This window comes from Gossypium raimondii, unplaced genomic scaffold (assembly GCF_025698545.1).
Source record: "Gossypium raimondii isolate GPD5lz unplaced genomic scaffold, ASM2569854v1 Contig00343, whole genome shotgun sequence".
Taxonomy (NCBI): Eukaryota; Viridiplantae; Streptophyta; class Magnoliopsida; order Malvales; family Malvaceae; genus Gossypium; species Gossypium raimondii.
Window position 1 is genome coordinate 1,536 of NW_026291443.1, and position 10,184 is coordinate 11,719.

Genomic DNA, 10,184 nt, shown 5'->3' on the forward strand with positions numbered 1-10,184 from the left:
CGAATTGCGATAAAGGCGCACTTATATGAATAGATTCGCCGGAAGGCGGGTGCGATCATACGCCTAATGCCGGATCCCATCGAACTCTGATTAAGCGTGCTGTGCGGTAGTACTAGGATGGGTGACCTCCTGAAATCTCGTGTTGCACCCTCCATTTTATTTCATATAATGTTTTTTAGTTGCCTTTTCTCGGCGGTGTAACTCATTCGTTATTTGCGTTTTGTGAAATAAACAATTTGAAGCGATATTTGGTCTAATTTGCATTTAAACTTCGGCGATGCGATCGGAGCGACCTTATATGAATAGATTGCAGAGTTGGCGGTGCGATCATACCGGTACTAATGCCGGATCCCGAACTCATGATTAGCAGTGCTTGGCGAGTAATACTAGGATGGGTGACCTCCAGGAAATCCTGTGTTGCACCCTCCATTTTATTTCATATAATTTTTTTAGTTGCCTTTTCTCGGCGTGGTGTAACTCAATCGTTATTTGTGTTTTGTGAAATAAGCAATTTGAAGCGATATTTGGTCGAATTTGCATTTAAATTCGTATGGCTGCGATAAAGGACCTTTATATGAATAGATTACGCAGAGTTGGAGTGCGATCATACCGACACTAATCGCGGATCCCATCGAACTCATGATTAAGCGTGCTTGGCGAGAGTAGTACTAGGATGGGTGACCTCTGAAATCCCGTGTTGCACCTCATTTTATTTCATATAATTTTTTTAGTTGCATTTTCTCGGCGTGGTGTAACTCAATCGTTATTTGCGTTTTGTGAAATAAACACTTTGAAGCGATATTTGGTGGCGACCTTTATATGAATAGATTGCAGAAGTTGGCCAGTGCGATCATACCGGCCTAATTGCCGGATCCCGGAACTCGCATTTAAGCGTGCTTGGAGAGTAGTACTAGGATGGGTGACCTCAAGGAAATCCTCGTGTTGCACCTCCCATTTATTTCATATAATGTTTTTTAGTTGCATTTTCTCGGCGTGGTGTAGCTCATTCGTTATTTGCGTTTTGTGAAATAAACAATTTGAAACGATATTTGGTCGTTGCATTTAAATTGAGGCAAGCTGCGATAAGGGCATCCTTTATATGAATAGATTGCGCAAGAGTTGGGGTGCGATCATACGGCACTAATGCCGGATCCATGAACTCCGATTAAGCGTGCTTGGCGAAGTAGTACTAGGATGGGTGACCTCGGGAAATCCTGTGTTGCACCATCCATTTTATTTCATATAATTTTTTTAGTTGCATTTTTCGGCGTGGTGTAACTCAATCGTTATTTGCGTTTTGTGAAATAAACACTTTGAAGCGATATTTGGTGGCGACCTTTATATGAATAGATTGCGCAAGTTGCGGGTGCGATCATACCGCACTAATGCCGGATCCCCAGAACTCGCATTTAAGCGTGCTTGGCGGAGTAGTACTAGGATGGGTGACCTCGCAAAGTCTCGTGTTGCACCCTCCATTTTATTTCATATAATGTTTTTTAGTTGCATTTTCTCGGCGTGGTGTAGCTCATTCGTTATTTGCGTTTTGTGAAATAAACAATTTGAAGCGATATTTGGTGAATTTGCATTTAAATTGGCGCAACGATAAAGGGCGCCTTTATATGAATAGATTCGAAGAAGTTGGCGGTGCGATCATACGCACTAATGCGGATCCCTCGAACTCATGATTAAGCGTGCTTGGCGAAGCGATGCTAGGATGGTGACCTCAAGGAGAAGTCTCGTGTTGCCCTCTCCATTTTATTTCATATAATGTTTTTTAGTTGCATTTACTCGATGTGGTGTAACTCATTCGTTATTTCTTTGTGTGAAATAAATAATTTGAAGCGATATTTGGTGAATTTGCATTTAAATTTGAAGGCAATTGCGATAAGTGGCGACCTTTTATGAATAGATGTGAAGAGTTGGCGGGTGCGATCATACCAGCACTAATGCGGATCCCCGAGAACTCACTGATTAAGCGTGCTTGGGAGTAGTACTAGGATGGGTGACCTCCAGGAATCCTCGTGTTGCACCCCTCATTTTATTTCATATAATTTTTTTAGTTGCATTTTCTCGGCGTGGTGTAACTCCCCGTTATTTCGTTTTGTGAAATAAACAATTTGAAAGCGATATTTGTTAATTTGCATTTAAATTGGTTGCTCGTCGGGCACCTTTTATGAATAGATTCGGAAGTTGGGTGCGATCATCCGGCACAATCGGATCCCGAACTCCGGTTAAGCGTGCTTGGCGTGGTATACTAGGATGGGTGACCTCGGGAATCCTCGTGTTGCCCCTCCTTTTATTTCATATAATTTTTTGTTCCTTTTCGGCGTGGTGTAACTCAATCGTTATTTGTGTTTTGTAAATAAACAATTTGAAGCGATATTTGGTGTTTGCATTTAAATTCGGCGAAGCTGCGATAAAGGCGCCTTTATATGAATAGATTGGCAAAGTTGGGGGTGCGATCATACCACTATTCCGGATCCCTCGAATCCCGTTAAGGTCTTGGGAGTATCTAGGATGGGTGACCTCGGGAAATTCGTGTTGCCCTATTTATTTCATATAATTTTTTTATTCATTTTTCGGCGTGGTGTAACTATCGTTATTTGCGTTTTGTGAAATAAACACTTTGAAGCGATATTTGGTGGCGCCTTTATATGAATAGATTGGGGAAGTTGGGTGCGATCATACCGCATTGCCGGATCCCTGAACTCCATTTGCGTGCTTGGCGAGAGTACTAGGATGGGTGACCTCAGGAAATCCTCGTGTTGCACCTCATTTTATTTCATATAATGTTTTTTTAGTTGCATTTTCTCGGCGTGGTGTAGCTCATTCGTTATTTGCGTTTTGTGAAATAAACAATTTGAAAGCGATATTTGGTGAATTTGCATTTAAATTGGCTAGCTGCGATAAAGGGACCTTTATATGAATAGATTGCAGAAGTTGGCCGATGCGATCATACGCACTAATGCCGGATCCCCGAACTCCATGATTAAGCGTGCTGGCGAGGCGATCTAGGATGGGTGACCTCGGAATCCTGTGTTGCACCTCTCCATTTTATTTCATATAATGTTTTTAGTTGCATTTACTCGAGTGGTGTAACTCATTCGTTATTTGTTGTGTGAAATAAATAATTTGAGCGATATTTGGTAATTTGCATTTAAATTTGGCGATAAGCTGCGATAAGTGGCGACCTTTATATGAATAGATTGCGAAGTTGGCGGGTGCGATCATACCGGCACTAATGCGGATCCATCAGAACTCCATGATTAAGCGGCTTGGCGAGTAGTACTAGGATGGGTGACCTCGCGGAAGTCTCGTGTTGCACCCTCCATTTTATTTCATAATTTTTTTAGTTGCATTTTCGGCGTGGTGTACTCAATGTTATTTGCGTTTTGTGAAATAAACATTTGAAAGCGATATTTGGTGAATTTGCATTTAAATTAAACCATGCGATAAAGTGTAGCCTTTATATGAATAGATTGCGCAAGAAGTTGGCGGTGCGATCATACCGCATAATGCGGATCCCCGAACTCCGATTAAGCGTGCTGGCGAGTAGTACTAGGATGGGTGACCTCTGGGAAGTCCTCGTGTTGCACCCTCCATTTTATTTCATATAATGTTTTTTAGTTGCATTTTCTCGGCGTGGTGTAACTCTTCGTTATTTCGTTTTGTGAAATAAACAATTTGAAAGCGATATTTGGTCATTTGCATTTAAATTTGGCCTAAGCTGCGATAAAGGCGACCTTTATATGAATAGATTCGCAAGAAGTTGGCGGGTGTGATCATAGCACTAATGCCGGATCCCCGAACTCAGGATTAAGCGTGCTTGGCGAGAGTAGTACTAGGTTGGGTGACCTCGCAGGAAGTCCTCGTGTTGCACCTCCATTTTATTTCATATAATTTTTTTAGTTGCCTTTTCTCGGCTGGTGTAACTCAATCGTTATTTGCGCTTTGTGAAATAAACAATTTGAAATGATATTTGTTAATTTGCTACCTTTATATGAATAGATTGCGAGGTTGGCGGTGCGATCATACCGCACTAATGCGGATCCCATCGAACTCCATGATTAAGCGTGCACAGGAGTAGTACTAGGATGGGTGACCTCCAGGAAGTCCTCGTGTTGCACCTCCCATTTTATTTCATATAATGTTTTTTAGTTGCATTTTCTCGGCGTGGTGTAACTCATTCGTTATTCGTTTTGTGAAATAAACAATTTGAAACGATATTTGGTGAATTTGCATTTAAATTTGGCAAAGCTGCGATAAAGGCGACCTTTATATGAATAGATCTTGGAGAGTTGGTGGTGTGATCATACCGCCTAATAAGATCCCATCGGAACTCCCATGATTAAGCGTGCTTGGCGAGTAGTACTAGGTTGGGTGACCTCGCAGGAAGTCCTCGTGTTGCACCCTCCATTTTATTTCATATAATTTTTTATTTGCCTTTTCTCGGCGTGGTAACTCAATGGTTATTTGTGTTTTGTGAAACAAACAATTTGAGCCAAATTTGGTGGTTTGCATTTAAATTCGGCGCAAGCTGCGATAAAGGGACCTTTATATTAATAGATTTGAAAGTTGGCAGGGTGCGATCATACCGGCACTAATGCCGGATCCATCGAACTCCACATTTAAGCGTGCTTGGCGGAGTAGTACTAGGGTGGGTGACCTCCGGAATCCTCGTGTTGCACCCTCCATTTATTTCATATAATGTTTTTTAGTTGCATTTTTCGGCGTGGTGTAGTCCTTCGTTATTTCGTTTTGTGAAATAAACAATTTGAAGCGATATTTGTTAAAATTTGCATTTAAATTCGGGCCTAGCTCGATCGGGGCACCTTTATATGAATAGATTTGGAAGAGTTGGCGGTGCGATCATGGCACTAATGCGGATCCCTTGAACTCCATGATTAAGCGTGCTTGGCGTGAGTATACTAGGATGGGTGACCTCCAGGAAAGTCCTGTGTTGCACCTCCATTTACTATAATTTTTTGTTGCATTTTCTCGGCGTGGTGTAACTTCAACTTTATTTGCGTTTTGTGAAATAAACAATTTGAAGCGATATTTGGTAATTTGCATTTAAATTAAATGGCATAAGCTACAATAAGGTCGACCTCTTATGAATAAACTGGCAAGAGTTGGAATGCGATCATACCAACACTAATGCGGATCCCAACTCCCGGATTAAGCTTGGCGAGTAGTACTAGGATGGGTGACCTCGGGAAATCCTCATGTTGCACCTCCCATTTTATTTTATATAATGTTTTTTTAGTTGCATTTACTCGGTGGTGTAACTCATTCGTTATTTGCGTTTTGTGAAATAAACAAATTGAAAGCGATATTTGGTCTAATTTGCATTTAAATTTGGCATAGCTGCGATAAGTGGCGACCTTTATATGAATAGATTCGCAGAGTTGGCGGGTGCGATCATACCGCACTAATGCGGATCCCATCGAACTCCATGATGAAGCGTGCTTGGGAAGTAGTACTAGGATGGGTGACCTCCAGGAAGTCCTCGTGTTGCACCCTCCATTTTATTTCATATAATTTTTTAGTTCCATTTTCTCGTGTGTAACTCAATCGTTATTTGCGTTTTGTGAAATAAAACTTTGAAACGATATTTGGTGATTGCATTTAAATTCGGCGCAAGCTGCGATAAAGGCGCCTTTATATGAGCATTCGCAGAGTTGAGTGCGATCATACCGACACTAATGCCGGATCCCATCGAACTCGCATTTAAGCGTGCTTGGCGAAGTAGTACTAGGATGGGTGACCTCCTGGAAATCCTCGTGTTGCACCCTCCATTTTATTTCATATAATGTTTTTTTAGTTCCATTTTCTCGGCGTGGTGTAACTCATTCGTTATTCGTTTTGTGAAATAAACAATTTGAAGCGATATTTGGTAATTTGCATTTAAATTAAATGCGCAATGGATAAAGGTCCCTTTATATGAATAGATTGCAAAGTTGGGTGCGATCATACCGCCTAATCGGATCCCCCGAACTCCCGATTAAGCGTGCTTGGCGAGTAGTACTAGGATGGGTGACCTCCAGGGAAATCCTGTGTTGCCCTCCCATTTTATTTCATATAATTTTTTTTGTTGCATTTCCTGGTGTAACTCAATTTTATTTGCTTTTGAAATAAACAATTTGAAGCGAAATTTGGTAATTGCATTTAAATTTGGGCAAATTAATGCAACCTTTATATGAATAGATTAAAAGTTGGGGTGCGATCATACCATATCCGGATCCCTGAACTCCGATTAAGCGTGCTTGGCGAGTAGTACTAGGATGGGTGACCTCGGGAATCCTCGTGTTGCACCCTCCCATTTATTTCATATAATGTTTTTTTGTTGCATTTTCCGTGGTGTAACTCATTCGTTATTTTCTTTGTGAAATAAATAATTTGGAGCGATATTTGGTTGCATTTAAATTTGGGCAAGCTGCGATAAGGGTTTAATAAAGTTGCTTAAAGTTGGCGGATGGATCATCCGCATAAACCCGGATCCCGAACTCCATGGGCGTGCTTGGGAAATAGTACTAGGATGGGTGACCTCGGGAATCCTGTGTTGCACCTCCCATTTTATTTCATATAATTTTTTAGTTCATTTTCTCCGTGTAACTCAATCGTTATTTGCGTTTTTGAAATAAATCTTTGAAGCGATATTTGGGAATTTGCATTTAAATTGGCAGTATGATAAGGGACCTTTATATGAGCAGTTGCAAGTTGGCGGGTGCGATCATACCGGCACTAATGCGGATCCCCGAACTCGCATTTAAGCGTGCTTGGCGAGTAGTACTAGGATGGGTGACCTCCTTGGAATCCTCGTGTTGCACCTCATTTTATTTCATATAATGTTTTTTTAGTTCCATTTTCTCGGCGGGTGTAACTCATTTTATTCGTTTTGTGAAATAAACAATTTAAACGATAATTGGTAATTTGCATTTAAATTTGGCGCAAGCTGCGATAAGGGCGCCTTTATATGAATAGATTGCTGAAGTTGGCGGGTGGGATCTACCACAATGCCGGATCCCCCGAACTCCCAGTTAAGCGTGCTTGGCGGAGTAGTACTAGGATGGGTGACCTCCGGAAGTCTCGTGTTGCACCCCATTTATTTCATATAATTTTTTTGTTGCCTTTTCTCGGCGTGGTGTAACTCATCGTTATTTGTGTTTTGTGAAAAAAAATTCGAAATTGGCGGGTGGGATAAGGCCAATCGGATCCCTTTATATTAATGTTGGGGAGAGTTGGTGGGTGCCTCTAAGCCTCGGGATCCAATTTCAATAATTTTTTGTTGCTTTTTGGCGGGTGTACTGATTTGGGTGAAATCTTTGAAACGTTTTGGCAAATTCATTTAAATTTTAAATATAAAAGGGTTTTATTGAATTTTTGGGTTGGGGTGGATCATACCCTAATCCGGTGAATCAATTAAGCGTTTTGGTGATGGATTAATCGGGAAGCTCGTGGTATTTTATTTAATAATTTTTTTGCATTTTTGGCGTGGTTAACCAACTTATTTGCGGGAAATCAATTTGAAGGAATTTTCAATTTGATTTAAAGGGCGGCTTGGCGTTTAAGTAGATTTAAAATTGGGGGTGCTCTAGAATCCCGGACCCTCAATTTTAATTTCAATATTTTGGGTGCCTTTCTCGTGTTAACCCCTTTTTTCATTAAATTTTTTATTCTTTTTTGGTGAATAACATTTGCGGGAAATAAAATTTGGGTATTTTGCATTTAAATTGGCGCAAGCTGGATAAAGGGACCTTTATATGAAATTGCAAAGAGTTGGGGTCGATCATACCGGCACTAATGCGGATCCCCGAACTCCATTTAAGCGTGCTTGGGGAAGTAGTTAGGATGGGTGACCTCCTGGAATCCTCTGTTGCACCCCTCATTTATTTATATAATGTTTTTTAGTTCATTTTCGTGGTGTAACTCATTTGTTATTTGCGTTTTGTGAAATAAACAATTTGGCGATATTTGGTCAATTGCATTTAAATTTGGGGAATGCGATAAGTGGACCTTTTATGAATAGATTGGAAGAGTTGGCGGGTGCGATCATACCGCCTAAAGGGATCCCATGAACTCATGTTAAGGGCGGCGAGTAGTTAGGATGGTGACCTCCGGAATCCTCGTGTTGCACCCTCCATTTATTTCATATAATTTTTTAGTTGCCTGGCGTGTGTAACTCAATCGTTATTTCGTTTGTGAAATAAAATTTGAAGCGATATTTGGGAATTTGCATTTAAATTGGGAAAGCTGCGATAAGGCGCCTTTATATGATTAATTGAAAGAGTTGGCCAGGCGATATAGCATAATTTGGGACCCATCGAACCCGCTTTAAGGTGTTGGCAGAGTAGTACTAATGGGTGACCTCCGGAAATCTCGTGTTTACCCCCTTTATTTATTAATTTTTTTTGTTGCATTTTCTCGGGTGGTGTAACTCATTCGTTATTTCGTTTTGTGAAATAAACAATTTGAAACGATATTTGGTTTTGCATTTAAATTTGGGCAATGCGATAAGTGGGACCTTTATATGAATAGATTGGAAGTTGGGGTGCGATCATACCGCACTAATGCCGGATCCTCGAACTCCCGATTAAGCGTGCTTGGGAGTAGTCTAGGATGGGTGACCTGGGAAGTCCTCGTGTTGCACCTCCATTTTATTTCATTTAATGTTTTTTAGTTGCATTTTCCGACATGGTGTAACTCATTCGTTATTTTGTTTGTGTGAAATAAATAATTTGGCGATATTTGGTGAATTTGCATTTAAATTGAGGCATGCTGATAAGGCGACCTTTATATGAATAGATTGCATGAAGTTGGCGGTGCGATCATACCGGCACTAATCTGCGGATCCCATCGAATTCCATTGAAGCGTGCTTGGCGAGAGTAGTACTAGGATGGGTGACCTCACAGGAAGTCCTCGTGTTGCACCCTCCCATTTTATTTCATATAATGTTTTTAGTTGCATTTACTCGGCGTGGTGTAACTCAATCGTTATTTCGTTTTGTGAAATAAACATTTGAAGCGATATTTGGTGGTGCATTTAAATTGGCGTAAGCTGCGATAAAGGGCCTTTATATGAAGCAGTTACGCGAGTTGGCGAATGCGATCATACCGCACTAATGCCGGATCCCTCGAACTCGCATTTAAGCGTGCTTGAAGTAGTACTACGATGGGTGACCTCCTTGGAAGTCCTCGTGTTGCACCTCCAATTTTATTTCATATAATGTTTTTTTATTGCATTTTCTCGGCGTGGTGTAGCTCATTCGTTATTTGCGTTTTGTGAAATAAACAATTTGAAGCGATATTTGGTGAATTTGCATTTAAATTCGGGAAGCTTGGATAATGACCTTTATATGAATAGATTGCGAAGAGTTGGGTGCGATCATACCCACTAATGCGGATCCCATCGAACTCCATGATTAAGCGTGCTTGGCGAGAGTAGTACTAGGTGGGTGATCTCAGGAAGTCCTCGTGTTGCACCCTCGCATTTTATTTCATATAATGTTTTTTAGTTGCATTTTCTCGGCGTGGTGTAACTCATTCGTTATTTTCGTTTTGTGAAATAAATAATTTGGAGCGATATTTGGTCAATTTGCATTTAAATTGAGGCATAAAGTGTGAGGGCCCTTTATATGAATAGCTTGCGCAGAGTTGTGAATGCGATCATACAAGCACTAATGCCGGATCCCTTGAATTCCGGATTAAGCGTGCTTGGCGAGAGTACTACTAGGATGGGTGACCTCGGGAAGTCCTCGTGTTGCACCCTCATTTTATTTCATATAATTTTTTTAGTTGTATTTTCTCGCGTGGTTGTAACTCAATCGTTATTTGCGTTTTGTGAAATAAACAATTTGAAGCGATATTTGGTGAATTTGCATTTCAATTCGGCCAAGCTGCGATAAAGGCGACCTTTATATGAATAGATTAGCGCAATAGTTGGAGTGCGATCAATGACACAATCGCGGATCCCATCGAACTCCCGTTAAGCGGGCTTGGGCGAGTAGTACTAGGATGGGTGACCTCACAGGAAATCCTCGTGTTGCACCCTCCATTTTATTTCATATAATGTTTTTTAGTTGCATTTTCTCGACTGGTGTAACTCATTCGTTATTTTCGTTGTGTGAAATAAATAATTTGAAAGCGATATTTGTCAATTTGCATTTAAATTCGCAGCATAAGTA

At 40.8% G+C, this 10,184-nt stretch overlaps 1 pseudogene; it reads left to right on the forward strand.

The window, feature by feature from the left end:
• The first annotated feature begins 8,820 nt into the window (after positions 1-8,820).
• LOC128039209 (5S ribosomal RNA) lies at positions 8,821-8,934 on the forward strand (annotated as a pseudogene).
• Positions 8,935-10,184: the final 1,250 nt, after the last annotated feature.